The sequence below is a fragment of the Mustela nivalis genome (assembly GCF_964662115.1).
Source record: "Mustela nivalis genome assembly, chromosome: 5".
NCBI lineage: Eukaryota > Metazoa > Chordata > Mammalia > Carnivora > Mustelidae > Mustela > Mustela nivalis.
This window is the reverse complement of record NC_139024.1, coordinates 107480070-107494541: the sequence shown is the minus strand read 5'-3', so window position 1 is coordinate 107494541 and position 14472 is coordinate 107480070. Positions and strand designations below refer to the sequence as shown.

Genomic DNA, 14472 nt, shown 5'->3' with positions numbered 1-14472 from the left:
TGACCATTTTGAACATTACTACAATGGAAAGTACCCACTCAAGACATATTACTTTTAAAACTTTAACCTGCAAAATGTGTAGAGAGAAATGGAGACAAAAAGACTATAGATGAGATATATATCATTGTCAATTAAAACACAGGTTGTGGAGCACCAGGGTGGTTCAGTTGGTTAAGTGTCTGCCTTTGGCTCAGGTCATGATCTCAGGATTTGGGGACTGAGCCCTGCTTTTGGCTTCTTGTTCAGTGGAAGTTTGCTTCACCCTCTCCCTGTGCCCCCTACTCTGCTCTCTCTCTTGTATGCTCCTTCTATCTCAAAGAAGTAAATAAAACCTCAAAAAAAAAAAAGAAAAGAAATAGAACATAGGTTGTAACTAGGATGCTTGCAAGGAACATGGGAAGGAAGAAATAGAAAAAAATAGACATGAAGGAACTATCAACATATTTGCTTAATCACTTAAAACAGTAGCAGTTATATGTCAGGTTGTCTTTTGCCCATGTGATTTACAGGTTAAACATGAATACATGATATTTGTCATATATTTGTCATGTTTATTTCTGCAATAATTTTGAGTTACCCTTAAGAACTTAACTTCCTAAATTAATTGTAACTTGTGTGTTCCAGCTGATGATGTTTGCTGTACCACTTCCAAATCGATTTTTAGAATCATTTCTTGTTTTCAGAATGAGCACTAAACTAGAATACCTCATTGTTGGTGGTTTTTTAATACTGTGTCAGGTTTAGCATACCCTTATGGTTTCTAATCAATGTGAAGTATTAATCAAACAAAATACTGCTCTTATAAAAAATTCTACATAAATTTCTCTTTCAAGTTTAGCATTTTGGAAACAATACATGCTTACCTTCTCATACAACTGTGTGACTTTGGGCTTGTCATCTTAACTTTCCTAGGCTTAGTTTCTTCCCCTGGGAAAGGGAAATAGCAGTAAATGCCTTCCTAGGATTGCTGTGTTCATTATATAAAAGAATCTATTTAAAATAGCCAACACATCCTCATGGCACATAATAAAAGCTTATTAATTACCCTAACCCTGGCTCATTATTATTGATAATTATATATATTCCATAAAAACATTTTTAAAAATGTTTTTCCAGAGAATATTGTCATAAATCACAGAATGTGATTAAAAAAAAATTCCACAGTCAAAAATTTTTGATTCAAATAGAGTTAAAGAGAATTTTAAAAACAAACAAACAAACAAAAACACCTAAGGAGGATTTCTAGAATCACTAATATGCTTATGGTATCAGGATCATCATGGAGTGGGCATCGGGGCAAGGGTGGGTCTTGGAATTTCAGCAGGAGAGTAGAGGAGGTGGTGGGCCCCTCACCCTGAGGCCCGAGCAGGCGCGGAGTCTGGGGGAAGGTGTTCATGTATTCATTCAGGGAGACTATAGGAGTGGCACACCATGCCAGTTCCAGACCAAGCTCCTTGCAGATCTGGAGAACCATACTGATAGGCAGACTTTGAAGAAACAGTTCAGACTCTAAATAACCTTTATGCACAAACAGAGAAGCTTGGGGGCCAATCTTATCTAGAAGGCTGTATGGCTTAACAGCATATACCATCTTCTTACACATGGAAACTCATTATAAGAAGGTTCTAAAGACTGTGTCCACATTCAAGAGCAGGATGAGAAGATACATGCTCCCAAGGCCTTCTCCTGACAGAGCCCATTGGCAGACAACTGTTTGGATTGAAATCACCATTTATGAAGACAGAGGCATGAGCAGTGGAAGACAAACCATAGAATTAAACAGCCCGTTTCCAGCTGGAACCCTCATCTATTCACTGGCGAGTCACAGAGTGTCCACTACCTCCTCTCCAGACCATCCTTCCTTTGCATCTGCTGCCAGAGCCATGGTGCCATTTACTCCAAGGACTGACTTTCTGAAGTTATGTACCTGGAGTGACCTATAGTCACTTAGCATCCACTTTGTGTCTCCAAATTGTGTAGGACTCTGTAATCTTTTGAATAGTTTCTAAGAAAACACAATGGATCATTTCATTTGTTTTATTCAAAGCCATTAATAAAATAAGCTGTTGTTTAGCCCAACACAGTTTCTTTCTTACTTGCCACCAATACAGGTTGTTCTCTTCATTCCTTGGGCCAGCTTTCCAGGTGGCTCTTGACTTCAACAAGTCATATCTTAGCTGGTGTTCGGTCTTATTTCTCCCAAATATAAAATGCTTTTCTCCAGGATTTTGGTGAAAGGTAGGCTGTGTCTGTGGTTTGTTATGCATCTCCCAGATTTCGAAGAACTACCAGTTTTGCCGTGACTAAAACCATTAAAGATCTGTTTCTGTTGTTCAGTTTCTCAAACTGAAACTCTTTGGAAAAATAATGTATGATGTTATTTGTTTTATGACAGCTATTATTCCTAATTAAAGCAGTATTTAATGTAATTTCCTGTTATTTTCCTTTGGAGAATTATGTTATTATTGCATTACCTTGAATGTTGGGAAGATGTAGTGTGTGTTGAGTGCTCCTTACAAAAATAAGTAAGCGCAATAACGTGGATGTTAAACCATCAAGCACGTAAATGTCACTGTTGTGTCCCTGAATGTGTAGAAAGCAAGTATAATAAATATTTTAATTATGGTTTTGTCATAAGTATAATTTATGAGAAAAAAATGATAGGAATAATACTGTAGATTGCTAATTTTTAACTATCCCTACTGGTAAACAGTATGATTCCTAGACTTTCTGCATATATAGTATTCCACAGAAATCTCATGACTGTTTCAAGTCCAGTAAGTTAAGTGATTGCCAACTAAAACTCTCAAGTCTGTGTCAGTGTTTCTAGTTCTTTTGGCTGTATGTTCTTAGTATCAGGGTTTCTTATGCCCTTCCTTCTTCTTTGGGGTTTGAGAACACTGTTTTGGGGGAAAAGTTCAGAAATATATTAGGAAAGAATGAAACGGTTAAAAGTTTTACTTTCAGAGATAGTGTAAGTGCTAATACTGGATTCAATCTTCCAAATTAATTTTCTTTTATGGATCTGTTACTCAGTAAATCCCACCCACCTGTGAAATATTTTTTTTTTTACTTTTAATTTTTTATTTTTTATAAACATATATTTTTATCCCCAGGGGTACAGGTCTGTGAATCACCAGGTTTACACACTTCACAGCACTCACCAAAGCACATACCCTCCCCAATGTCCATAATCCCACCCCCTTCTCCCAAACCCCCTCCCCCAGCAACCCTCAGTTTGTTTTGTGAGATTAAGAGTCACTTATGGTTTTGTGAAATATTTTAATAGTATAAAAGTCCTTTGTTCCTTTGGAGCCTATAATAGGTGTCTGTCTGCCTTTTAAGCCTGTTGCCATAACTTTGCTGAGATAATAACACATTAGTAAAACTTTTCTTAAACAAACAAACAAAAATCATCAAGGAGGGATTTTTATTTGCAGTATTTCCTAAGTTTACCTGACTACATAGCCTTGATGGAGGAGGAGGGTATGTGGAGGGACTTGCATTCCATGGTTTCATATTTCAAAAGATTTTGTTTCATAGTCACTGTACTTACCTCTTAGTTCTGGTACACATATATTTCCAAGTACAGGTTTAATTAAATGTGACTTCAACTCATGATGCCTAATTGATTACCTATTTAATTCATGGCATGGAGTTAAGCCACTTTAGGTTAACTTTAAAATAACATTTTGGGGTGCCTGGGTGGCTCAGTGGGTTAAAGCCTCTGCCTTCGACTCGGGTCATGGTCTCAGGGTCCTGGGATCGAGTCCCGCATCGGGCTCTCTGCTCAGCAGGGAGCCTGCTACCACCTCTCTCTCTGCCTGACTCTCTGCCTACTTGTGATCTTTATCTCTGTAAAAACAAAACAAAAACAAAAAACCAAAAAACATTTTGAGTCATTTTGGTCTATTTATATGAAGATTGACATTTTTTATTTCTCTCTGGATAAAATTAGTTCAGATTATTTTCATCATTTTAAAATGTAAGTATTATTTTTAGTTGAAATAGAGACAATATAGTATTATATATAATACATAGAAATATAATTCCCAATTAGAATTATATATTGAAAATTTTTATAAGGAAAAACATTAAAAAGATGTGATTGTTCATTTTAAGAAGCACATTTATTTACTAAATGCCTTACTTGATCATATGAACAGCACTTTTAACTTTTCAGCATTATTTCAAACCTTGAAACTACTTATTTTTTATAGGAGCACTGAGAGAACTGCAATGAAATCACACCGTTAAAACCAAGACCCAATAATAAATTCTGAAGTGCTTAATTTGTCAAATAAAAGCAGCCATTTAACCTATAAAAACATAACTAAACAAAGATGAATTAACTTAGTTGTGAAGAAGTTTCTTGGGGGCAGGAAAGTGATTATGATGTTAAGTCAGCATTTCAAATATAAATGATTTATGGGAATCTTCCACTAAACAATAAAATATAAGTCATCCTCAAGAAAAATGTGCAATTTTTAAAATGCTAATATAAAGACTTGTACTTACACTCCAAAAATTGTTCCGTAGGGTCGTTTTTTGTTTTTTTTTGTTTTTGTTTTTGTTTTTGTTTTCAGTGCTAGGTTGGTACTTGAAAAAAGAAGGTTAAAAAAAAGTAAAAACTAACTGGTTTTGATCCCATGTTCTCCAACATTTACTAATCTGTGTGTCCTTGACATTTTAATGAATCTTTAGAAATTTTAGTTTCTGATTTTTAAATCCAAGAAAACTAATAGAATGATTCTCAGAGGGTGTTTAGGAGGTTTAAACGAGATAATCTGGGAAACTACCTTTTAAAAACCCTCCTATGTTTCTTAAAAAATGTTCTCTGGGGAGGGATTAGGCATATACATTCCAGTTTGAAATTAATTTTATTTAATTGTTTATATCTTTGATTTAAAATTTGTGTTTGTGAAGAGAGATCTTTTTTATTTTTTTAAAGAATTGAATAACTGTTAATGTTAGTAAGATGAAACTTAGATTTTTTATTTTGTGGGTCAGATATCAGATATTGTTTGAAATTAGGAAGTTGTAAACCAGAAAGTTTTATTTATGTCAAGTGTGAAATTTTGAAAAGACTATATTCAAGTATTTTTACTAAGCTAATTTATTCTCATGTATAGATTTGCCATTGAACTGTTTAACTGTTATATAGTAAAGACAGCTTTAGCATTCATGTCAAAGAGAGTACATGATTAAGTTGAAACTAGGAATATTAGTTTATTTTTTTATTTTATTTTTTTTTAAGATTTTATTTACTTATTTGACAGAGATCACAAGTAGGCAGAGAGAGACAGGAGGAAGCAGGCTCCCCGATGAGCAGAGAGCCCGATGCGGGGCTGGATCCCAGGACCCTGGGATCATGACCTGAGCCGAAGGCAGAGGCTTTAACCCACTGAGTCACCCAGGCGCCCCGGAAGATTAGTTTAAAAAACACTCCTTCTCATCTTACATTTTCCATTTTTGGTTGAATATATTCCATACCTATCCTGCTTATTTCATGTTTATTATAAATTTTAATTTTAAAAATAATATAAGCAATGTCACTAAGTGAAACAAAAAAGATTTTAATAAAAAATAACTGTAGGGACACCCGGGTGGCACAGTTGGTTAAGTGCCTGCCTTAGACTCAGGTCTGGGATCGAGCACCCCCTTCCCCGCCATGCTTTCCCTCTCTGTCTCTCAAATAAATAAATAAATAAATGAACAAACAAAATCTTTGGGGAAAAATAAGTAAATAAAAATTAACTATAAATGATTAAATATATACTGTATCAATAATTGATATTTTTCAAAAGAGAAAACTATGTGATTTTTCCATACTAACAACACCATGTTTATGTTAATTGCATATTTATTTAAACTGAATTTAGTTAGATAACATTTTAATTTCAAATTGTGTGATACCTTTTTATTTCAGTTAGCCAGCAAGTTGATGAGGAAAAAACCTAGTAATTGTTCTTGTTTTTGTTTTTTCCAATAAAAAGGATTATTCTGAAAGCCTATTTTTTTAAAAAAAAGTCAATATTTTCAAGTATATTTGAAACTTTCTATAAACAAGAGAGGACTATATTTAAATACGTTGGTAGAATGCACAATCAATTTTTTACTTGTGTTCTTCCATTTTTTAGGTAACTTGATGCAACTATAATTTTAATGCAATTTTTTCCTAAAATGTTGGTATTTTAATTATTCCTTTTTTTCAAATTGTACTCCAAATGCTTGCTACTATAGCCATTCACACCTGTGTCGTTTAGTGGAGGGTGACAGATGTCAAGCATATTAAGCTTTTATGTGTATGTCCAAAATTCTGAAGATCATCTAGGTTCTTTTAGATCTCTATTTAGTGAAGCAGGCACATTTTCCTTACCAGAAACAAGCCTGTTTTATAACCACATTTCTTTGAACCACAAAATATCCCAGGGAGAAACAAATTACATAATTTAGTTATAATGTCACATCTCTTTTATTCAATCATAACAAAATGTGGTTCAGAACTTACTTTTAATATCAGATTCATGGTTTCCTTTAGTGTTTAGATATGTTTGAGAACTGAAGATGTTTACTAATTTTAATGGACTGAAAATGTTAAAAGTTTTCATTACCTATTGCTTTTTAAATCTGTATTTTTAAAATCTTCAGTGTAATCTATCTATACTGAATCTCTGACTCAGAAGTGAAAACAAGTAAAATGTCAGTACCTCCATTTGTATTTAAGCAATGGCCATTCCCTCTATAAGCAATGGATAGACAGAACAACAAGTATCTCCAGAATACTGTAGTTCAGAAGAGATCTTTGTGGATGGGAGGAAATGTATAGAAATACAATATTTAATTCACTGAAATTCTTGTGCCTTATAAAAATCTGTCTTTGAGGTTGTAATCATGAACAGACTAGTTCAAATTCTTTGCACATTTGGAAATCTCTTAGAAATTAAGATCTGAACCCTCAAAGAGGCCTACACGTTGAGTACTCCTGAAACTCCTTAAAAAAAAAAAAAAAAAAAAAAAAAACAGTTCAGGGCTGCCTGTGTAGCTCAATGGGAAGTGCACAGGGCTCCTGATCTCTGGATTATGAGTTCAAGCCCCACAATTTGTCTAGAAATTACTCAAGTAAATAAAATTTTTTAAAAAAATCAATTCATATTTCTATACTCTGTGTGTGAAAGAAAAAGACAGAGGGAGGAAGGGAGAGTCTCTCTTCTCTCTTTTTGGAACTACTACTCCTTTTCCCCACTACTCTTTCTCTTCTTGAGAAACTCTTATCTTTCACAGCTCACTTCTAACCTTACCTACCTCTGGAGCTCCTTTCTCACCTTCTTCATGGATATTTAGTTTCCTGTTGTAATTTTCTTTGCATGTTGTTGGAATGAGGGTTTCACTTAGCACACTGAATAGTAATGATCTGTTTTAGGCCTATTTCCCACTTATGGTTCCAAATTGTGCTTGCACTGAAAATATGGATTACGCTTTACACTCTCTCTTTTTTCTCCTTTTTTAAAAAAATATTTATTTATTGACAGAGAGAGAGAGATTGAGAGAGAGGGCACAAGCATGGGTAGGGTAGAGCAAAAAGGAGAAGCAGGCTCTCTGCTGAGCAGGAAGCGGATATGGGGCTCCAGCCTGGGATCCTGGCATAATGACCTGAGTCAAAGGCAGACACTTAACCAACTGAGCCAACCAGTTGCCCCTGGGCTTTACTTGCATATCCATACCATTTGGTATAGGGCTCAATGGACAATTAGCACTCAAACTATATTTGCCGCAGAGGAAAACAAGTAGTCATAGATTCTGTGATGGTTAGTTTATACTAGTTTTAAGTAAAATCCTTCAAAAGGAATGTTTCCCCATCAGTTTGATGATATCTTCCACATCTTTTTATTTTGTTTTGTTTTGTTTTGTTTTATTGAAGACCTGGGGAAAAGGTCAACTGCAATGTAAATTGGGTCTTGGTTCCAACATCAGAAATCAAACTCTTCACTTTCTGACAGTTAATGGGGCAACGAAGAATTCTTAATGAGTGAGTTAACTAATAATACAACTCAAAGGAGAAAGGGAAGTATAAGAATGCAAATATTTATAAATCATAATTTTTAACAAATAGTATACAGAATGGATGTAATCAAATGAATTCATTACTATGAATACTTTGGAGGAATAAATCTATGTAGTGTTCATTAAATGGCAATGAAAATTTTAAAAATGCCTCATGTTTGTTAGTAGATATGCTTCTTTTTTTCTCATGGTCCTTTACACTCAGCCAGTTGTATGACCTTTCTTCCAAATATACTAACATGAAGTATCAGACTTGATCACTGTCAATGCTCCATTATCTCCCGTATCCTCATAGAGCAATACATCACTCATAGCATTCCTAAAGAATTTGTACCTGGAGAGGCACCTGGTTGGCTCCATCAGTTAAGCATCTGCTTTCAGCTCAGGTTGCATTTTCAGGGTCTTGGGATCAAGCCCCTCATTGCTCCCTACTCAGTGGGGGCCTGCTTCTTGTTTCCCTTCTGCATGCCCCTCCTCCTACTTGTACTCTCTCTGTCATAAATAAATAAAATCTTAAAAAAAAAAAAGAAAGAAAGAAGGAATTTCCACCTGGATATTGGCAGGCAGTAAGAATTTCTGTCACCTTCAAGTCCTAGCCAGACTAGGAATCAGATTTACATAAGACATAAAACAGATTAACAGGAGAAAATCAAATTTTACTACATATGCATGGGCAACCCACACAGACATTCCAGAGACAGTCAAGCAAAATGAAGTACATATGTCATTCTCAACTAAGGAAAAGAGGGTAGTAGTCTGAAATTTCAAAGGAAGGACTGTGATCCTCAGGAAGAATGAAAAAGAATAAATGTTTAGCAAACAAATGTTTGTTGGGTTACTCACAGCCCATGGGACAAAGACAGGAGTTCAGTCAAACAGGCCTTGTTAGATTCCTCCCTGTCGACCCTACCTCATTTATATCACAATGTAGTTATCTATGGTGATAGCTCTCTTCCAGGAGCAATCCTCTATACAAATTATTTTTAGGCAGTTGACAGGGAGGTAAAGAGCTTCTCCTGAATCTACTAGGTTTTGATTATTTGTTAACTCGAAAGAATCTTGATGGCAGAGTCTTGGAACAGACTGCCATTCATTACCCCTCCCCCCCATATCAATTCTTAAGATGGTAGGATGGATGGAGAATTGAAGAGTCTGGTAACAGCTGTACAAATTGGGATCAGCTTTAGATTTGGGGGGTTTTAATTTGTTTCTTTCTTTTATTTTTTTGGTGTTGTTATACTGCTGGATAAATAACATTTGTGTTATTTCTAATACCTGACAACTTCTCAATCAAGTCAGTCACCTCTGTGACTCTAATCAAAAGAGAAATTAGGTTTCTGTAATTGATGTACACCAAAGGTCCTTCAAATTCCACCTCCCTCCTCACCCCCTGAAAAGTGAATGGCCTAACATCCTTTTTTTATTCCCTCAAAATTTAAAACTTGCCCCAAATTTTATGCATGTGCTAACAGCTTTATAATCACAATTCTACAACATGTGTAATTTCTTGTGTCAGCAATAACACAGCAGATAAGATCACAGTTCTTAATTTTACTAGCTGCTTATTTCTTGGTCCAATGCTTCCTCAAGTTTGTACCATCAGCAATGTAAATGTATTTACAATTGGTACATTCTAATATTAATTAAATTACAGAGAACAGATCATTTAGCATAGGAAGCATGAACATTATTTAGCATTTTTTAGCCCAATATAATGTCTTATGGATTCAGTTTAATATTTATTTTATTGGATAATTTCACTCACTCCAGAGATCTGTTAATAATAGTGCAGTGTGGAATTTTAATCTAAAATACATGATACATTTTGTTGACTTAAAACTCTATTACCAATCTGATGACTATATGCGTGCATATGTGTGTGTGTGTGTATGCGTGCATGTGTGTGTGTGTGTATAATAATCCAGTATTATGAGAAATATATCACTATTAATGTGACGGTGATTTACTGTTCATCTGTACTATGCTTTGAGATTTTGGAGCAATTTTTACTCTAGTATTTTCATGGTATTTACTTTGGAAAGTAAATTATTGAACAATATTATCAAGGACCTGCCCTATGGAGCACTGTACTTGATAAAAAACAGTGTCAATAACATAAAAGTTCCAGATATTAGTCAGTAAAATCAGGCAGGAATAGGGAAAAAAAAAATCAAGGAATAGTTTACTTAGTTTGCAGAGTTTACAACCTGGGGAACAATGGGAAATACTATAAGGGTAAATGAAAATTATTTTCTACATTTATAAAAGCAACTAAATTATCTTCATCTTTCCTGTTTTTTAAAGGGTGTTTCTTTGGAGATAGTATGAATCTGAGTTTTTAATTCTAATTTTTAGAATAAAAATACATCTCTCTCAGGGTTTGTCTCCAATTTTGATAATGAAGAGACATATCCAAGGGACATCTAGATAATCTAGGGGTTATATCAAATAACCTCAGATCTGTAAAAACCCACATTTGGAATTAACTCAGGGATCTTCCTGATTTACAGATTATTGTCACAAGGAGGAACCCCTTTTGTTTGTCGAAAACAAGGAAATTACTGTTCTTTCTCCTGCTTTTCTGTATAAAATGTGTGACATTTTGCCCTAACTTTCTTGTCATTTTTATGCTAATTTATAGGCATCCAAATCTGTTAATACTGACCTAGTAATAAACTATGCTTTTGTTTTTGCTTTTTTTGGTCTTTCATATTGGGCTAGAAGGGTCTTCTGTTAGCAGTATTTTATTTATGTAGCATACACATACACACGTATGCACATGCTCATGCATAGGAGGACATAGAGATTCAGAGCAAATTTTAAACCTAAATATTATGAAACTACACAGGTATTTGTTAAAGGAACACAGATTCAATGTACTTTGATTTAAATCTGTGGTTCCAAAATAGTGTGCCCTGAGATAAGGAAAGTTAAAGAATTCCCATAGTCAAATTATTTTGGGGAAAACCACTTGTTTATTTCCTTCTCTTTTAATTACTTTTGTGATCTATATTAGTATACTATGCTTTTGCAATAAAAAATACTTATTCATTTTTATATTTATGATTATTTGCACCTACTGACATTTTTTAACATATCACTAATGTACACATAACTTCCTTTGGGATACTTTTTGTGAAAAGTTGATCTTGCTATATTAAATGAAGGAAGACAGGTAAACGCAGGGAAAATTTGGAGAGTTTGAATATTGAAAAGGTATGACGATAGTAAACAGATGTCATAGAAAATTGCAGACAGACATAAAACTCATGCCATGTTTGGGAGGGTATGACAAAATATGTATATGAGCCTTGGGGTGCCTGGATGGCTCAATTGGTTAAGCATCCAACTCTTGATTTTGGCTCATGTCACAATCTCAGGGTAGTGAGATCAAGCCCCATGTGAACTCTGTGATAGCGTGGAGCCTACTTAGGATTCTCTCTCTCCCTCTGCCCTTCCCCAGTCTTTGCCCTTACTCATGCACACCTGCTCTCTTTTTTTTCCCTTAAAAAAAAAAAAAAAGAAAGGAAAGAAAGGTATGACCTATATACACAGCGGATAGTACATTGTGTCATATCATATTACGTCATATTGTATAATATAACAAAGAGACTCATCTGTAAGAAAATCAAATTAAAATAACAAGTGGAGGGAAAAATAGGAAGAAGAAAATTCAAAGGGGAAAAAGTAATCAGAGTAAGTTGTAAATTGATGAATGTAAAAGAAAAAGTAATAAATGGGAATTTCAAATTTATCAGCACTACTGGTGAAAATGTCACCAGACACTCAAAAAGAGAAATTCTGTAAGTTTAGATAATAGTCATATATAATACATTTTATTAACAAGTCTATGTTAGCATGGTATTCTTTTTTCAATTATGGTTTAATTGAATATAATAATTGATATTATATTAATATAATATACTATATAATATTATATTTTATATATATATATATATATATATATGGATTCATGTATTTAATCTCCAAAGAAGTAAAGCATTTATTAAGAGTAATAACAGTAGTAAGAACACTTAATCAGAATGCCCCCTTAGAAATTTTTTAAGTGAAAAATACAGTATATTCACAATACTGAAAAATAGAGGCACAATGTTGTATAGCAGATCCTTAGATCTTAGTTATCTTATAAATCTGAAACTCCATACCCATTGAACAGTGACCTCTAATTTTCCCTTCCAGGACAACCATTATTCTATTTCTGTTTTTATGTGTTTGACTACCTTAAATACCTTGTATAAGTAAAATCATGAAGTATTTGTCCTGCAACTATCTTATCTTATCCTGTCTTAGCATTATGTCCTCAAGTTTCATTCATGTTTCCACATGCATCAGAATTTACTTCATTTTTTTAAGGCTGAATATTTTTCTATTATATGTATATACCACACTTTTTATTCATTTGTCTATCAGTAACTATTTCTACATATTAGATACTACAAACAGTGTTGCAATGAACATGAGAATGTAGATATCTCTTTGAGATTCTAATTTCAGTATTTTGGATATGTACCCCAAAGTGGGATTGCTGAATGAATGTTAGTTCTATTTTAAGTTTTTACCTGTTAACTATTTGTATTTCTTTTTTGGAAAAATGCTTATTTGATTTCTTTGCCCAAATATAAATAGGATTGTTTGAGACATACAGATAGCCCACGGGCTCATAACATGATGATTAGCATCGATGAGAGGAGTCAAGATGGTGGAGGAGTAGCAGACTGAGATGACTTCAGGTTGCAGGAGTTCAGTTAGATAGTTAACAAACCATTCTGAACACATACAAATACAACAGGAGATTTAAGAGAAGAAGTGCAGCAATTCTAGAAACAGAATATTGACCACTTTCTGAAAGGTAGGATGTGCGGAGAAGTGAATCTGAAGCAACGGGCAGATAGACTGTCGGGGGAAGGGCCAGCTCCTGGCAAGTGGCAGAGCAATGGAGCACAAAATCAGAACTTTTGAAAGTCTGCTCCACTGAGAGACATCGCTCCAGAGGCTAAGTGGGGTTGGAGCACTCGCTGGAACAGCGGGGTCTAGGGTCCCGCATGGCCACAGAAGGATCAGGGGTGTTTGAGTGTAACAGAGCTTGCAGGTGTCAGAGCAGGGAAGCTGGCTGCAGAGACAGAGCCAAGGAATGAGCTCTCAGCTCATGTTTACCTTAAACTGTGACCCGTAGGATATATATATATATATATATATATATATAAACTGTGACCCGTAGGATATATATATATATATATATATATATATATAATCTTTGAGCAGGGACCCTACAATTGGCAGAATCAGGGAGAATCACCTTCCTTCTCTGGAGGCAAGAATGGGCTGGGTTTGGAGACTACAAATGAGGCCATATGCCAGAGACAGAAACACTCAGTCACAGGATGGGTGAGCTTGGAGCGCAGCAGGAGACCAGGGAGACAGGAGTGATTGAGCGCTTTTCTCCAAGGGTGCCCTGAGGCGTGGGGTCCCGAGCTCTGGGCTCCTCCAGGGCAGAGACTGAGAGGCCGCCATTTTTCATTCCAGTTCTCCAGAGCTCCACAGAAAGCATTCAGGGAGCAAAAGCTCCTGAGAGCTAACCCGAGCAGATTACATAGTCCACCCCTGGCAAGGGCAGTGCAATTCCGCCTTGGGCAAAAACACTTGAGAGTCACTACAACAGGCCCCCTCCCCCAGAAGATCAGCAAGAACATACAGCCAAGACCAAGCTCACTGATCAAGGAGAACAGTGGAATTCCAGAAGAGAGGAAAATAAAAGAATGGAATTCATTGCTTTCTCCACATGCTTCTTTAGGCTTGCAAAGTTAATTAAATATTTTTAATTTCATTTATTTATTTTTATTTTTATTGCTTTTTATTTTTATTTTTTATTTTTTTAATTTATTTTCTTTTTCTGATTTTTTTAACTTCTACTCTTTCTTCTTTAATGTTTTTTTAACTAGTTTTTCTTAGAAATATTTTTAAACCTTCATTATTATAGTCATATTTTATCCTTCATTGTATCTAACTTTATTTTTTTATACATATAGGGTATATTCTTCTAAATAAATTTGGGATACAACTTCTAATAGATCAAGTTACACCCTAATCTAGCACAGGGCTTTATTCCAGTCTCCAGTCTGATCAAATTCTCTCCACTTTTTCTTTCTTTTCCCAACAAACTTACCTTATAAACTCCTTTTTTAGAATTTTTTTTAAATTTTAATCTTTACAATCATATCCCATCCCTTCATCATGTTTAGCCGTATTTTTTGTATATATACATACACGTTTTTCTTTCTTTAAAATTTTGGGAGGAAGTTTCTTCTAAGAGACCAAAATACACCCAAAATTAAGTGGGTGGTTCTGTTCCATTCACCAGTTTAATATATATATGTATATATATATATA

General features: G+C 34.6%; 1 pseudogene across 1 annotated transcript; it reads left to right on the top strand.

Annotated features, from left to right (window-relative positions):
- Positions 1-1279: 1279 nt before the first annotated feature.
- LOC309864137 (golgin subfamily A member 7 pseudogene) lies at positions 1280-1822 on the top strand (annotated as a pseudogene). Its single transcript has one exon. The product of its transcript is annotated as a golgin subfamily A member 7 pseudogene (transcript).
- Positions 1823-14472: the final 12650 nt, after the last annotated feature.